We start from the raw sequence: 17405 nt of genomic DNA, 5'->3' as shown, positions 1-17405 counted from the left end.
TAGAAGGTGTTGCATTTCTGTATTTTTAGCAGTTGGTTCAAATCCATTGATAATTTTATCTGGGATTAAAAAAATAGGCTAGCGAATTCTGTTTCTATTTTTTTTTTTTAATGTGCAGATGGGAGTTTTTTTTCTTCTTTTATTTAATGAAATGCATTCATACGATTTTCTCCAATTGCATGAGTTATCTATTGCTGTATAACAAAGTATCCCTAAAATTAGTGGCTTAAAACAGCAGACATTTATTATCTCATGGTATCTGTGGTCAGGAATCTAGGAGTGGTTTTGCTGTGTTCTTCTGTCTCAAGGCTGCAACTGGGGTGGTGGCCAGTTCTCCAGGCAGCTCAAGGCTGGGTTGGGGGCGAATCTGCTTCCAAGTTCACTCACATGCCTGTGGGCAGACCTCACAGTCCTCATGGCTATTGCAGAGAGAGTACTTCCTTACCAGTTGGCTTTTCTGTAAAGAGAGCAAGCATAAGACAGAAATCACAGTCTTTTTGTAACTTAATCTCAGAGGTAACCTTGCTATGGGCTTCCCTAATGGTTCAGCAGTAAAGAATCCACCTGCAATGCAGGAGACACAGGAGATGTGGGTTCAATCCCTGGGCTTGGAAGACCCCTGGAGAAGGAAATGGCAACCTGTTCCAGTATTCTTTCCTGGAAAACCCCATGGAGCCTGGTAGGCTATCGTCCATAAGGTTGCAAAAGAGTTGGACACCACAGAGCAACTGAGCATGAACTCGACCTTCCTATATTCTCTTCCTTGGAAGTGAGTCTTGAGGTCCAGCCCACACTCAAGGGGAAAGGGGTTACACAAGAGCATGAACAGCAGAAAGAGGGGATGGGAAAGGGGAGGGGCAACCTCAGAGACTGCCTACCACACCCATTTTCAAAATAGCAAACTATTTTAGAAAAGCAGTTACATTCTCATTCACCATCAAAAGGCCATCTTTACCTTAAAGAGATTGACCAAGCATATTCCTTTTCCTGAAAAAATCTGCATAATTCTGGCAGCTACTAGTTCTCACATGAAAAAGTCTGACAACTTGGGATCCTTGTCATTTGCAAAAGGAAAATATGCAAATCATCTTGCAGTGGAATAACTCTTTTTAATTATTTGGATACAAAATAACTATGGGTGTGAAATTTTTCATCTAATGTAAAAGAATTGCAAAGAATCTCCTTTATGAAGGACTCAGTTTTCATAACCTAACCATCCATGGCATTTTACAATCTGTAGAATGCAAATCATGACCGTAGGTGAAGATGAAGAAATGAATGAGGATGCAGCATCACCCCTTGTTTGTGGACATAAAAGTGCTAATAATTGTTTCCTCTGTACCACCATGAACCATCTAATGTATCCCCAGGGTACACACACACCCCTTTAGTGACTTCTGCTCTAGGCCAAGGAAGAAATTCTTAACTCAGGATTTATTATTTATCCTGAGTGATTTGCTTTTAAAGAGTGACAAAGAGTGACCAAAACTCTAATCAAATGTCCCAAACTATTAAGAACCTCTGCTCTAGGTCATGGATAGCCAGTGAAAAGTTTTAAGGCTAACACTAAGAGATTTAAAATTTAGGATGCTACTTGGGTATCAAAGCGGTAGGGTAGGGTGGCATGGACAGGGTGAGCATGGAGCACTGGAAAGCAGTGGGTGCCAATCTCTCTGAGAGGCAAAAAGTAAAGGCGGGATTAAACCAAAGCAATGCGAGTGGAGGAGAAAGGGCGTGGGTCCTGAAATTCAGCATGTTTCCTAAGGAAAGGGATCATTAAGCCACTGTGGAGCATGTGTTCGTTCATAAATGCAGCTTAGAAAGAAATCATGCTTCAAAAGGGAATTCTGAAATCAGAATTCAGATCTAAAGCCTTCTTTCTTTTTGATTCTTTCCTTTATATCTGACTTTATAACTACTATTATTATTTTTCCTAGAGATTCAAACTAGGAGAGAGGAAGAAATTCAAAAAGATGATTATCAATATTAAAAAGATCTAGCAAAAAAAAAGTAATAGAAGAAGGGCTTTGAAAATAGAATTTGGAAAGAGGGACTGTAGAATAATATGCATTCCAAATACATTTGCAGCTGGATAAACATTTTCTGTGTTGCAAAATACAAGTGATGTGAATTCAGAAGCTGTGCCTTCTTTACGAAGGATGCAGTGTTAAATATTAACCCCCCTTTCTTCTAGATTTTTAATTTCTTCCTATTGTGATCAGCATTACTTTGGTTTTGTCTAGGCTCTACTGTATATCCTGGCCATCTCCTGTCTCACAGTATAAAGTCACAATGTCACAGCTTGACACTTCACCCAGCCCCTTCACCTACACCTTCTTAAAGAGTGTAGGATGGCTAGCATTGTCCAATTGCGCTAGAAATGCCGGCCCCGGGGCATGTCGGTCACAGTGAATTTCCAAGGTTTCTGGTTTTTCTGGGGTTCAGGTAAGAAGATGGGGAATGCAGGAGCAGTGGGCTTCACCTTGGAAGTCAGGCAGGACTCAGGAGAGGCAGCCCCGTTTCCACACGGGCCTCTGCCAGTACCCAGGCGGCCTCCTAGTTCCCGAGGTCTAGACTTGCTTACCCAGCCAGAAACAACAACTTGAACACACTGGCTTTTCCCCGCTGCTGCCTCGGTGGAGGCTGCTGTTATTCCTGCGCGCTGGCCAGGCACCCTCCTGGGGGCGAGGATGCGGAGCCAGCGGGAGGCCAGGCCGGTGTTGGGGTTGGCGGCTCCTCTCCGCCCACAGGCGCTTCCCTTTGCCAGCCGAGCGGGGGCCAGGGTGGGCGCGGAGGCGACTGTACCAAATCCATCTTTCTCAGAGGCAAATGTCTCAAGGATATTATGGATTGTTTCCTATGAGATTGTCTTGACTAATAAGACTGATTTTAGCTGCCAGTGGCAATGAGGTGAGAGCTCAGACTGCAATTATTTTCAACCTCTGGTGTCAGACCTGGAGAGCAGAACTGCTGGCAGGCTGATGGGATGGAGGCCTTGGGGTGCCTGGAGAAATCTGACCTCCTTTCCTCAGGGGATGGGTGGGGGAAGGGCTCTTGGTTGCCGTTCAGAGTCTAGTTCCAATCTTACAGTGGTGACTGTTGGGGCTTATTTATTGGGCATTTAATTTTCTATTTGAAAAACTATCTACAGGTCTACAAAGATAGTTTTCTTTTTCTTTTTTTAGTTTAAAGCATAAGTTTAAGAGATTTCTTCGTGTAATCTGATTCTTAGGTAAGACAGCCCTCTCCTTTCCCCAACCTCGCTGTGGAATTCAAGAGAGCTGGACTGTAGTCTCCTTTCCGTGACTTATTAATTATGCAACTTGGGAACACGGTTTCTCCTTCGAAGCCCCTGTTTTCTCATCTCTAAAGACATCTGCTTTATTACAGGGTGGGACTCCTTAATTAAGGATTGGAGATGATGAGGAGGAAGGCACCAGAATAGTGTTTGTCACCTCGAATGTGCTCCTTAAAGGAGATATTATTTTACTATTAATATATAAATTGTCACCCACATGGCCCACAGGGCCTTCGTGGAGGATCTAGTCAAAGTTTCTTGCAAGGAATATGCCTGTGAGTCTTATGACCTGAGTCAAGGGCATGACCAGCTTAGTCAACGAGTATTCTTATAAAAGTCTCCACTGACTACACAGAACTGCTGGATTAGATATTGTTGTTCAAAAAGTAAAACTGTAAACCTTCTAGTCATTAAAAACTTGCCATCATATATGGCAAGCCATGTTAACAAAACCATTTCTGGAAGTTTGTTTTTCTTTAAATCATAAGTAGTTCTGTAGTTAAAAGAAGTTCTAACATTCCTCCCACTTTTCAGTGATCCATGTGAGGCTAATAATTCACTTTTGGGGTTTTGAAGTTGTTTGTATGACTATGGGTTTGGGGCATTCACATTCCCACTATGATAAGTGTAAGTAGAAAGTTAGATACCATTTGTCTGTATTCCACATGTAATACAAACAAACAGGGAAGGGGGAAAATGGACAACATAATTCTGTATGCTTCTAATTTGCCATACGCCACTCTCTGGTTCTCTCTGACTATGCAGGTGTCAAGGGGTCCTGGAGAAGTTTGCAAACCCCTTCACTTCTGCTCTCTGCTCTCCAGCGGTCACTTTTTCTGTTATCTCCTGCCATCTCTGCTCTGCTCCCTCTTGTCAACCCTGACGTCTGCCTGTCACCCCACTGCCCTTCAGAACTCTTTTCCTTGAAGTCTTTCCAAACAGGTGTTGTCTTGCTTCACTCTTGACCGTTATCCTGCTAACCCCTGTGTCTTATAGATGTTAGCCCTTCTGAACACTGACGCGCCTGTCTTTATATAGCCCCGACTGCCTGGGCATCTCCATGCCTGTCACTTCGTGTTTACCAGCACTTACCCTAAGTCCTCCAGGGGAACTCAGAGGATCCCGTGTCTCTTTTCATGGAGTGCTTTGCATGGTTATGGATTAAAGGAATTACAGAGACAATGCATACAGGGTGTATTGGGGGAAACTCTCAGTACACTTCTTTTTGCTTTTCAGTTTAGTAATTCTCATCTTAATCTGGTATCTATTAACCAAAAACTTATTAGGCAAGGTTCTGAAGTTTTACTTGCAGAAGATGTACAAGTTTGGACAGGTGGATGACTCATAGACTCTAAGGAATTTAAAAGCCATGGTTTAGCGAGAAAGCCTCTCTCTCTCTCTCTCTGTCACACACACACACACACACACAAACAGACACACAGAGTTAGGAAACCTTGCAGACAGAGTCCAGTAAAAGTGGCCTTGCAAGGCCACCTGTAAGTTACGCATAACTCTCATATTGATGTGGTTCAGATGGCATGAGGTGTGTGCCCTGAGGCCATCTGATGGGAGAAGAAAGAAAAAGCGGCAGAAGTATTGATACTTTTCTCACTCCCAGCCTGATGTAATCAGTAGTAGTGCTGACTGCTTACACTTACTCAGTCCCTTACTATGTCCAGACACTATGTTATTATTACTATTTTAAGGCAATGGCACCCCACTCCAGTACTCTTGCCTGGAAAATCCCATGGGCAGAAGAGCCTGGTAGGCTACAGTCCATGGGGTCGCTAAGAGTCAGACACGACTGAGCGAATTCACTTTCACTTTTCACTTTCATGCATTGGAGAAGGAAATGGCAACCCACTCCAGTGTTCTTGCCTGGAGAATCCCAGGGATGGGGGAGCCTGGTGGGCTGCCATCTATGGGGTCGCACAGAGTCGGACACGACTGAAGTGACTTAGCAGTAGCAGTAAAGTGCTATCTCATTTAATCCTCATAAACCACCTCTGAGGAATTTTCACAGTTGTACAGAAGAGGATGTAGAAGCTCAAGGTTACACGTTAGCAAAGTGTAGTCAGATTATGTATCCAGGTCTTTCTAACCTTAAAGCCCGTCCAAACCTTGTCCTTACCTAGGACCCTGTACATTTTGACTTTTCATCTCTCTCTTTTTTTTTTCCATTGAGGGGAGCGAGGAATGTGTTTTAGCAGATGAGATTCGGCCATTCCTCCTGGGCTTTGCCTGCTAGGTTCTCAGTACATGTTGGCTGAAGGAATGAGGCAGTCTGTTCCAGTTGCTCTGGGATGGAACAAGAGATGAACAGAACAGTGTCTAGGTGGGAAAGAGGCCTCTCTTTCTAGCTAGGGAACTTCAACTCTGTGGGCCTGGGTGTTACCTGTAAATCACAAGGGGGTTGAGGGAGAAACTGTGTCAGCTGCACATCACTTTGGGCACGTGTAAGAGACAGAGTCACCTGTCCTTGCCTGGGATTCAGGAATTTTGCTCTCTCTTTTTATCTCGATGATCTGTATTTGTGATTTTTGGTAAACTTGGCTGTTTTCCTATGCTATTTTTCCCATTTGATGAGGAGATACAGCAACACATCCATCCTTTCTTGCTTAATATATTTGTTTTGATCCTTAAAGTTTCGTAGAAGATGAAAAGCTAGTTATGTGATGAGGCTTAATGATTATAAAAAGTCCACTGTTGTTCAGTCGCTCAGTCGTGTCTGACTCTTTGTGACCCTATGGACTGCAGCACGCCAGGCTTCCTTGTCCTTCACCATCTCCCGGAGCTTGCTCAAACTCATGTCCATTGAGTCAGTGATGCTATCCAACCATCTCATCCTCTGTCATCCCCTTCTCCTCCTGCTCTCAATCTTTCCCAGCATCAGGGTCTTTTCTAATGAGTCAGCTGTTCGCATCAGGTGATCAAAGTATTGGAGCTTCAGCTTCAGCATTAGTCCTTCTAATGAATATTCGAGATTGATTTCCTTTAGGATTGACTAGTTTGATCTCCTTGCAGCCCAAGGGACTCTCAAAAGTCTTCTCCAACACCACAGTTCAAAAACATCAATTCTTCGGTGCTCAGCCTCTTTATGGTCCAACTCTCACATCCATACATGACTACTGGAAAAACCATAGTTTTGACTATACGGACTTTTGTGGGCAAAGTAATGTCTCTGCTAATTAATATGCTGCCTAGGTTGGTCATAGCTTTTCTTCCCAGGAGCAAGTGTCTTTTAATTTTGTGGCTGCAGTCACAATTGCAGTGATTTTGGAGCCCAAGAAAATAAAGTCTGTCACTGCTTCCATTGTTTCCCCATTTATTTGCCATGAAGTGACGGGACCGGATCCCATGATCTTCTTTAATAAAAAAATCGATAAACATCATCTAATGAAAACCCAGCCATAGCATCTTCCTCAGTGGGAAATGCTGAGTTGTTATGGTTTAACTACAGATGTTTTAATCCTGAAAATATCAGTGCTAGCAGCAGTTAAAGAAAGGCATTAAATATATATTAATTTTTCAGGCATGAAATACAATCATCCCCACATCTTTATTATAATTGAATTCACTAACAATTTCTAAATTAAAATAATCTTTAATCACAAAATTATTCTTGTTCTATAAATTCTTTTAGTGATAAACTATAGACTTCAGAGAGATATAAATATTCACATCATATAAGCACTGGTAAACAGTGTCAGACTTTATTTTTTTGGGTTCCAAAATCACTGCAGATGGTGATTGCAGCCATGAAATTAAAAGATGCTTACTCATGGGAAGGAAAGTTATGACCAACCTAGATAGCATATTCAAAAGCAGAGACATTATTTTGCCAACAAAGGTCCATCTAGTCAAGGCTATGGTTTTTCCAGTAGTCATATATGGATGTGAGAGTTGGACTGTGAAGAAGGCTGAGCGCCAAAGAATTGATGCTTTTGAACTGTGGTGTTGGAGAAGACTCTCAAGAGTCCCTTGGACTGCAAGGAAATCTAACCAGTCCATTCTAAATGAGATCAGTCCTGGGTGTTCATTGGAAGGACTGATGCTAAAGCTGAAACTCCAGTACTTTGGCTACCTCAAGCGAAGAGTTGACTCATTGGAAAAGACTCTGACGCTGGGAGGGACTGGGGGCAGGAGGAGAAGGGGACGACAGAGGATGAGATGGCTGGATGGCATTACTGACTCTGAGTGAACTCCGGGAGTTGGTGATGGACAGGGAGGCCTGGCGTGCTGCGATTCATGGGGTCGCAAAGAGTTGGACATGACTGAGCGACTGAACTGAACTAAAAGGGCCAGCTTTGTCCAACTCATGGTCATTTTCTGAGATTCTGATGATGGAAATTTATATCTTCCAGAAACCTTTAGTGTGAGTGACCAGATACAAGAGGAAGAAAGACTATATATTGATTGCTGGATTCTTTGTTATTTAGATAGCATCAGGAGAAGACATGGGCAGGTTTTATGAGGGAAGCAGGCAGAGAGCAGTGGAGTTACGAACACAAAGCTGCACAGAACATTGAGTGGCAAAAGCAAAACAAAACCCCCTGATCTTTTGAGCTTCTCTTTAAAGTGCTTGTTTACTTTTCCACCCCTTAACCTTGTCCCCTGTTTCTGTGAAAGCTGGCTGCCACTTCTTGCATTGGCAAGATTAAGATGGAGGAGAACTGGTGAAATTCTCCTCATTGCTTAAATCATTATTAATTAATCACTTCATTCTCTCATGAGAGATGGTTGGAAAGGGGTAGTGCTTTGGAGAAGGTGAATGCGGTGAAGAGCAGAGCTGTGAGAAATCTGTTCCTGGCATTATATTCAGTACTATAGCAATTAGCACACAAAACAGACAATGGTGGGGTTTGCACTGGAGAGCAAGCATAGAGGGATTCAGGGGAAGAGTGTTTCAAAATCGCAAGGAAAGATTTTGAATCTTTTCTTCTCAAGGTGCCTCACTGGGCAGAAACCTATCTCCTTGTCGAAAATCCTAGTTTGAGAAAGACTTGTGACAGATCTTACTTGAGAGATCTGCGTGGTCTATTCTTTCTCCTCCCGTGTTAGCTTTCTCGTGTTCAGAAGGTCCTTAATATATCTGACCTTCATTCTCTCTGCTGTAACTTAAGCTTATGCCCTCTCCTGCTACTGTTTAAACTGATCCCTCCAATACTTGTTAACCCTCAGAAAGAGCTTTAGACAAAAGAGCCTCTCGGAACACCCTCTTTTGGCCTTATTTGTCTTTGTAATCCCTTTTATAGAGGGCAGGTTATCTTGGTTTCTCCCACAATTGGTGTGGAAGCCTGCTCAGCTGCCCACGTCACTCAGCCCTCAAGGGTCACTTTTGTCATCATTCAAATATTGAAACAGGTGGAACCTGCCACCTGTAATGTGAGCCACAGTGGAAAGAAAGTGACTCAGTCCTGGCAGCTCCAGTCAGGTTTGAGAGAAATGACTGGGGAATCCAAATGTTTCCTTGTGGCTTTTGCAGCAAAGGGTGCCTGAATGGCTTCCTTCTTGAAGAACGTGCCATTCCAGTGTCATCAATGTGACTGGTTTGGTGCAGTCAGACATTCCGCTCTGTAGTCTCCTCGCATAAAACCTCTTGCCCCAAGCTGGCGGCTGCAGAAGCTGGCTTTCCAGCTCCTGCAACAGCAGCTCCAATAACACAGAGGAGAACTCGGGCTGGGCAGGCACGAGGCACACACGAAACACAGGGCCTGAGCGGAAGTCTCAAACGAAACTAACAAGGAAAGAAGTTTGTTAGAAAACACTTCTGTTTCTCAACTTCTCTTACACAGCTTGATTTGACTGTCTTGTTACCAGTAGTTATATGTAGCTCACTGAGTATCACTAAACATACACAGTTCTCTGAGCCTCACGTTTTCTTTCCAGCCTCAGAGCCACTGCTGGGTCACATTAACCTATCCTCCAAAAATGTTCTTGGAATTTGCCCAGGTAGCCTGTCTTGCCCAGTTGTCAACCTGGCTGCTCCCTTATGTGAAGGAAAAATAATCCAGTGGGAAAACACCCTACTATATTAAAGAAGATGTGAGTTATAACGCAAGTTTCCTAATAATAGTTGGTCTTTTGGGGGCAGGTCCCTTCATCCCCTAGTACCTCCAGTTTTAATTTTGTAGGATAAACATAAGATGCTAGTCCCATACCTATTATAGACAGACATGCTCTGAAAATAAATAAACCAAAGCATGTCAATCCAAGAACTACTTTGAAGTAAATCCTATGTAAAGTCAGAAAATTGAAGCTATTGTTGCAATGATGTAGGTAGGTGTAAATGCTCAGCAAGTCTTAACTACATAAAGATAACGAAGTGAAGAAATGTGGTGTTGTGCCAAAAAGAATAAATGACTGACACCTCCCCCACCCTTTTTTCCTTATTTCCAGGGTGTATGCAAGTTAACATTTTTTTAAGTGCCCAATTCCTTCTTGTGAAGCTTTTGCTAAAACCAGTAAGTTTAGACTATCTGGTGAAAAACCATATCCTCTTGTTATTGATGTTTTACAGCATTTAAATATTTTGACCTAAATGCTAAAGAACAAAGTCAATTGTTTAACTAAAAAAGACAGAATGTCAATATTTAGCTTAGGTATTCGGAGTATCTATTTTCACAATCACAGTACTTCCTTGCAAATGTTTGAGAGAGAGTTGTAATATGGCTCTTTGAAAACCGTGGGAAATTAAAGATGAAATAAAAACCTGACCACGGATTTCCTTCCTCAATTTTAAGTGAGATCTCAATAAAGCTCTCTTATAGTTGGACGTGGACTTTATTAGCTTTTTATGTGACTTCATACTACTTATTTTTGGAAAATAATCATTTCATTTTAACAGAAATGTGGTTCACAGTGGATTAAGTGAAATGTATTTCTTGGAAAGTTAAAAAAAAAATATGTGGTTTCCATTTTACTCCTCTTTGGAGGCGTTTATTTCCAGGTCCTGCAGATCGTTTTGAACTTTGTAATTTTGTTATCAGTCATTCACTTTCTTGTTTGAACTTTTGATCATTTATTCCAATTTGTTTTAAAGCACATCCTGAATGCTGGTGAGACATATGCATCTGCCTTAATGGTAGTAAGTGGATTTCTACAACTCAAGTTCTTAGCCATACTGGGGAAGGCAGCCCATGGGCAATAATGCAAATAGTTTATACAAGCAGAAGCCTGCCATGGGCACCACTTGGTGCTAATTACAAGTGTTTTCCATGAATAAACTAGTTTAATCTTAATGATAACTATTCACATTCTCATTTTAGAGAGGATGAAACATAGGCAAAGTCCCTCAGCTTCAGTAACGTTTTAAAAGATACAGAGCTTTTTAAATGTTGGATCCAGAAGAATAATATTGCACATCTTAAAGTGTTTTTGTGAAAATTAAAGCAGAAAAATCACATAAATTGATAATATTTCAATAAGCATGAAAAAAAAAAGACCATAGAATAATTATTTATGTGTAATCGCACCACATGACCACTTTAAAATGTGGCCCCTCTTGGGGCTTTGAATCTGCCACCTACAAGCTGCGTGACCTTGAGCAAGTTGTTTCACTTCACTTCTATTTCCTCATCGGTCAACTGAGGAGAGTGGTTGAGGATTAAATGAATAATAAATATAAATAATTTAGCATGTGTCTGGCACATGATAAACACTGACGACGTATTAGCTGATTGCAGATTTTATTTTTTGAGGAACCTATGGAAAAAAAGCGTGATGCAGACAGGTTCATATCTCAGTCCTGCCCTGTTAGCTGTGTGATCACATGAATATATTTAACCTTCCAGAGCTAGAGTTTCTTCATCTGTAAAATGACCATAATTCTTGCTCTACCTAAGTAGGGAATTAAGAGGCTCCACCAAGGCAAGGGATATGACAGTACCTAAAGGAAAAGGAGTGTGTCAAGGCTGTATGTTGTCACCCTGCTTATTTAAGTTATATGCAGAGGACATCATGAGAAATGCTGGGCTGGAAGAAGTACAGGCTGGAATCAAGATTGCCGGGAGAAATATCAATAACCTCAGATATGCAGATGACACCACCTTTATGGCAGAAAGTGAAGAGGAACTCAAAAGCCTCTTGATGAAAGTGAAAGAGGAGACTGAAAAAGTTGGCTTAAAGCTCAACATTCAGAAAACGAAGATCATGGCATCTGGTCCCATCACTTCATGGGAAATAGATGGGGAAACAGTGGAAACAGTGTCACACTTTATTTTTCTGGGCTCCAAAATCACTGCAGATGGTGACTGCAGCCATGAAATTAAAAGACGCTTACTCCTTGGAAGGAAAGTTATGACCAACCTAGATAGCATATTCAAAACCAGAGACATTACTTTGCCAACAAAGGTCCGTCTAGTCAAGGCTATGGTTTTTCTTGTGGTCATGTATGGATGTGAGAGTCGGACTGTGAAGAAGGCTGAGCGCTGAAGAATTGATGCTTTTGAACTGTGGTGTTGGAGAAGACTCTTGAGAGTCCCTTGGACTGCAAGGAGATCCAACCAGTCTGTTCTAAAGGAGATCAGCCCTGGGATTTCTTTGGAAGGACTGATGGTAAAGCTGAAACTCCAGTACTTTGGCCACCTCATGCGAAGAGTTGACTCATTGGAAAAGACTCTGATGCTGGGAGGGATTAGGGGCAGGAGGAGAAGGGGACAACAGAGGATGAGATGGCTGGATGGCATCACTGACTCGATGGACGTGAGTCTGAGTGAACTCTGGGAGTTGGTGATGGACAGGGAGGCCTGGCGTGCTGTGATTCATGGGGTTACAAAGAGTCGGACACGACTGAGCGACTGAACTGAACTGAAAGGGCTATACAGAATTCTGTGAATATAGTGAGATTTTGTAGCAGTGTCTGTTTTTAAAGTTCCTACTCTATGCTACTTAAAAAAACGTGTGTAACCTAAATGGTATACAGAGCAAGTTTTTCTTTGTGTGGTCATTTTTTTTTTTTTAATTAAACATTTCTGTGTTCCTGCTGATTCTTTTGTAAACCACTTCCTTTTGTTGAAATCTTGAACTAGTCTTGATGTAGAAACTGGCTGTTGGGGCAAGGGAGAATGAGCCAGTTTATTAAAATGATTGCCTGATCTTTGGAGAACGGTGGTCCCTTCTGGCGCTTTGTCATAGATGGCAACTCTCTCCCAATCATAGAAACTTCACCCTTTAATACTTTTAATTGACTGCATCTTGTTGTTCTGTAATTCTAGCTTGCACAATAAGCTCTCCTAAATATATCCTCTGATGACTACTCCAGCTTGCTATGCTTTCAATTTCTCACATCTTGGGTTATTTGAAGAGGTTTATATTTACTTAATCCCTCAAGCAGCCCCAAGGGAAAGCAGGCTGCCCCCAGGCTTCAGGCATGCTGCCTGCACGTCTTGGCCAGAAGGGACAGAACTCACTTCCCTTTGTTTTTCACGCAAGTCACCATGGTTCTGACTCAGCCACACAGTTCCTTTGCTATACTCTTACTTGAATCATTGCTGCCCTTGATACCCAAATGCTAGGTTATTTGTGTTTGCCTCTTTGTTTTCTTTTTTTTCTACTCATTGGAAAGTCTAACACCTTGCCCCTTTTATCTTCCCCAAAGAGTAAAACCCAATATAAACTGATCTTCAGGTTCTGCAACTGCGGATTTCATTAGTACAATTGTCCTGTCTCACAGGGTTGGGGAATTGAAGGAGGGAGGAAGGAAGCTGTTATTATAGAACTGGAACAAAGTTTTACTTCTATGCTTAAAAACAAAGTTATACTTCTCATTTTTCTCCCTGTTCTTCGAAGCAATGTGTCTTGTACTTCAGAGCTAAAATGTAGCTTCCTCTCCTGAAATCTTGGCTATAAGCCCTGGCTCAACAGTTTTTTTTTCCTTTCCAGGAAGATACTTTGCAGCCCAAGCAGAAGTTGGGTTGACCAGCATGGGCTGGGCAGCCTTTACTGTTGAAGGAAGATCCTGATGGGAGGATCAAAGCTTGGATTGTGCTGTGATGTCTGATCCATAACCAACCTCCACCCACACCTCCCTCCTCCTTACACTGTTTCCTTTATCCCCTCCTGACTTGCAGTGTTCTTCAAATGCCTTCTCTTCTGGCCAAGTGGGATCTAGAACTCCAACATGGCACTGCTTTACTTACAGCGCCCTCAGCAGAGTCCCTGTCAGCCTCAGATGGAATAGTCTGGAGCTAGAGGTCTCTCTAAACAGCCAGGCTGCCGTGAGCAGGATGTTTTGGTGTGTTTGCATCAGCTTCCTGTTGCAGAGTTTAGGAAGCGAATCTGCTAACTGCCTGAATGAAAACACTTCCCCTTACTCTCTACGTCAAAGAGAAGTTACTTGAAATGGATGCCAACTTTTAGGAGTGAGGACAAAGCTCTGAATTTTGAGGAGGCTTCACTGAATAGGAAAAGAACTCGGCTTCACCATCTGGACCTGGTTACACAACCATCTTCACCTCAGTTTCCTCTTGAATCAGATGAGGAGATTCTATCTCCCTAACCCAGTGGTGAGACAGCAATGAGATAATTTAAATGAAGCAGCCATTTCTCCTAGGCAGAATCAGTTCTGTTTTGTATACATGCTATGGACTAGGCCTCTTTGAAGTCTGTTTTGTGAGCTGCACCCATGTGATTCTTATTTCTAGTCAAGCCCCTGTACTCTCTGTTGCTGCTGCTAAGTCGCCTCAGTCCTGTCCGACTCTGTGCGACCCCATAGAGGGCAGCCCACCAGGCTCCCTCGTTCCTGGGAGTCTCCAAGCAAGAACACTGGAGTGGGTTGCCATTTCCTTCTCCAATGCATGAAAGTGAAAAGTGAAAGTGAAGTCGCTCAGTCGTATCCGACTCTTCGAGACCCCATGGACTGCAGCTCACCAGGCTCCTCCGTCCGTGGGATTTTCCAGGCAAGAGTACTGGAGTGGGGTGCCATTGCCTCTCCGCTCTGTGCTCTCAGTCGGTGTTTATTCCATGCCCCAGCTCCTGGAGGAATGGGGGGCTTGTGGTGCTCTCCCTTGTGCTGGAGTAAGGGCCACGGAAGTCAGGGCCTAAGAACTCAGGCTGGAGCTGGGCCGTCTGTGTTCCAGGGCTTCTCTTTAGGAACTAGCTGTGTGACCTCAGACAAATTACTCAGCCACTCTGTGCTTCAGTTTCCCTCATCTGTAGAACAGGAATCATAGTGGGGGGGAAACTACAGAAAAAAACACATAGGCAGGCTCATAGGGGCTATAAGAATTAAAAGAGAAAATCCCCAAATGTGTAAAAGGCTTAGAGCAGCGCCGGTTCCAGGTTTGCTGTGACTGTTCACAGGACCTCTCCCAAACTGCTCACCTTGTGATGCATGCTTTCCACACGCAGGCTTGCAGACAACAGGCGGGAGAGCCCTGCTCTCCCCCTGCCCCCTTCCTCTGCAGGGACCCCACATAAATGTGCAGACTACACAGGCTGATAAGAGTTACAGAGTACTGAGTAGAATTCTGCTTCCGGTTTCTGGGTGAGAAGTGGCCAGGAAGGTGGGGCAGAGTCTGGGTCATACAGTTCAGGAGCCTCAGAGCACTTCCTATCAGCATCTTTAATGTCACAGCATGGCTGTCGCCTGCAGATGGTCACTGCCTGCCCTCACACTGGGCACCCAGGTCAAGGTGAAGGCCCGTGTGGGCCCCTGCCTAAACTCAAGCTGGGCCTCTTCCACCTCCGTTGCCAGAGATGTTGTTTCTCCTGTTCTCTCCCGTTCCCCAACACTGCTCCTCGCCCCCGCATGCTCTTCCTTCATTTGGAAAATTCTTACTGCCTTTCAAGTCTCATCTTGGATGAAACTTTCAGAAAACATGCGATGGCCTCCAATAAGCCTCCACAGGCTCCTCTAATTCCCTCCCATTGGGAAACCCAGGGCTCCAGGCCACATCCATTTTGGCGGTCAGTTCTGACTTGCTCTGCTTTATCTGTAACTTCTGACCTCGGGCGGAATAGATTCTAAAAATATGTTTAACAAATGATACCTGGAACACTAGAAAGTGCTGTGGAACTAAGCAGTTTGCAGGAGACATTATCCATGCACTCTGTTGCGGGGTGGGGAGGGGTTGGGGGTGGGACTGTAGAGAGGCTCAGGAGCATGGCTTTATTGGGAACATTCCCCTATGTTTACAATTACAGGAGCAAATAGGCTCATTAACATCTGATTTAGAAACTAGTCCTATTATACTTAATGTTAACCCCATACCTCAGCATTCAGTTTATGGTAGAATTTAGGGTTAAAAACTGGAGTTTCTGCATAGAAAAATGACAAGTTAATGACTTGTAAAAAATATTGTACATTTTTCTCAAAGCTGTCTTATAATAGCTGTTTCTTGCCTATTCATTGATGGTCTAGCTTTAAAAGAAAGATTGGGAAGGCTATCCCATTGTATTTTTAGAAGTACTCAAGTGAACTCTAATAACCTGAGAGTCATGGCAACCTCCAGGACTTTTGGTGTCCCCCCTAGAAGATGATATATTCCTGCCTGCTGGTCTCAATGTCTTTGGAGGAATTCTGCAGATCAAGGGCCAGGCCTAGACAGGAGACTTGTTCTAAAACAATCATCATCTGGGCTGGAACAACATTTGAAATATTTCTAGGCTTGCTGAGAACACCGTGTGTAGATAGCATCTCACTCACCCCAGAGTTTTTATCCTCTGCATCTTTGAGCTGTTTCCTCGGGGACCATGCCCCCATATCATACATGATACCCGGCAAGGGCATGGTATAACGAAGCTTGCCTGCTTTATCAGGACTTTTCTTTTTAAAGAAAAGAAAACTGGAGATTATCATAGTCAGTGAAATAAATAGGACAGAGAAAGACAAATATATATCACTTATATGTGGAATCTAAAAAAATCATACAAATGGAGTGGGTTGCCATTTCCTTCTCCAATGCATGCAAGTGAAAAGTGAAAGTGAAGTCGCTCAGTCGTGTCCTACTCTTAGGGACCCCATGGACTGCAGCCTACCAGGCTCCTCCATCCATGGGATTTTCCAGGCAAGAGTACTGGAGTGGGTTGCCATTGCCTTCTCTGAGATGCCTTCTAAATTATGTGAAAACTGCTACCAGAATTATATGAAAAAACTGCTACCAACATAGAATATTAGGTGGGATTTACAAACAGAATGCACCCATGTGATCACCACCCTGATCCAGAAACAGAACATTATCAGCATTCTAGAAGCATCCTGCATGCCCCTCATCAAGGTGGGCATCCTATCCTCACTTCTGATAGCATAAGTTAGTTTTCTCCTGTTTTTATACTTTAAGTATAAATGGAATAATGTAGTATGTATTAATTTGTGTATGGCTTCTTTTAGGGAATATTTTGATGTTGACTTAGATCTGATAGAAGTAGAATTCCAAATGGGGGGCTCAGTGGAGGGAAAAAAGTCTTTTGCATATTGCAGTTTCATATTAATGATGAAAACTGGTGTCAGTATAGCAGTTGATTAGAAAGAGTCTTGTAGGTACAATTGAGTTGCATCTTGTCCTTATTGGCAAGACTTTTGTGCTTTAAATGATTCATTTGACACTAAAGTATAATTTTTAGTTAGGTCAATTGATGGAAGTAATACAAAATTGAGGAAAGAAAGTGAAAAATATAAAACTCTCTTGTGTCCTTCTCTTCAATTTATTATTTTTAAATACATTTTTGGTGTTATGGTATGTTCAGAAGAGAATGGTGAATTTTCTAAGTAAATATTCTATTCTAAATAAATAGAAACTCTTGAATAAAGAGTCCAGATGATTCTGTCTTAGTTATCTTTTTCTTCCTATTGTCTAACTAAATTCCACCATATAGTAGGTATTTGATAAATAATTGCTCCTAGAATGGGCTTCCCCAATGGCTTAGCAGGTAAAGGATCCACTTGCCATGTAGGAGCCTCAGGAGACATGGTTTCGATCCCTGGGTCAGGGCGATGCCCTGGAGGAGGAAACGGCAACCCACACCAGTATTCTTGTCTGGAGAATCCCACGGACAGAGGAGCCTGGCAGGCTACAGTCCGTGGAGTCACGAAGAGTCAGACATGACTGAGCACATGAGCACAGCTCCTAGAATAAATGAATGAGTAAATAAGTTGAAACAAGATAGC

The 17405-nt window shown here is 42.8% G+C and overlaps 1 long non-coding RNA gene across 1 annotated transcript in view; it reads right to left on the bottom strand.

Annotated features, from left to right (window-relative positions):
• Nucleotides 1-218: 218 nt before the first annotated feature.
• LOC147371755 (uncharacterized) overlaps nucleotides 219-17405 on the bottom strand; it is a 64085-nt gene continuing 46898 nt past the window's right edge. The window contains exon 2 of the long non-coding RNA XR_015163738.1: nucleotides 219-457. This is a non-coding gene — a long non-coding RNA (uncharacterized LOC147371755). The remainder of the gene's footprint in view (nucleotides 458-17405) is intronic.

The sequence above is a fragment of the Bos grunniens genome, chromosome 5, assembly GCF_055505025.1.
Source record: "Bos grunniens cultivar Pamir isolate PY7600 chromosome 5, Bosgru_T2T1.0, whole genome shotgun sequence".
NCBI classification, from domain to species: Eukaryota; Metazoa; Chordata; class Mammalia; order Artiodactyla; family Bovidae; genus Bos; species Bos grunniens.
This window is presented reverse-complemented; position numbering and strand designations above follow the sequence as displayed.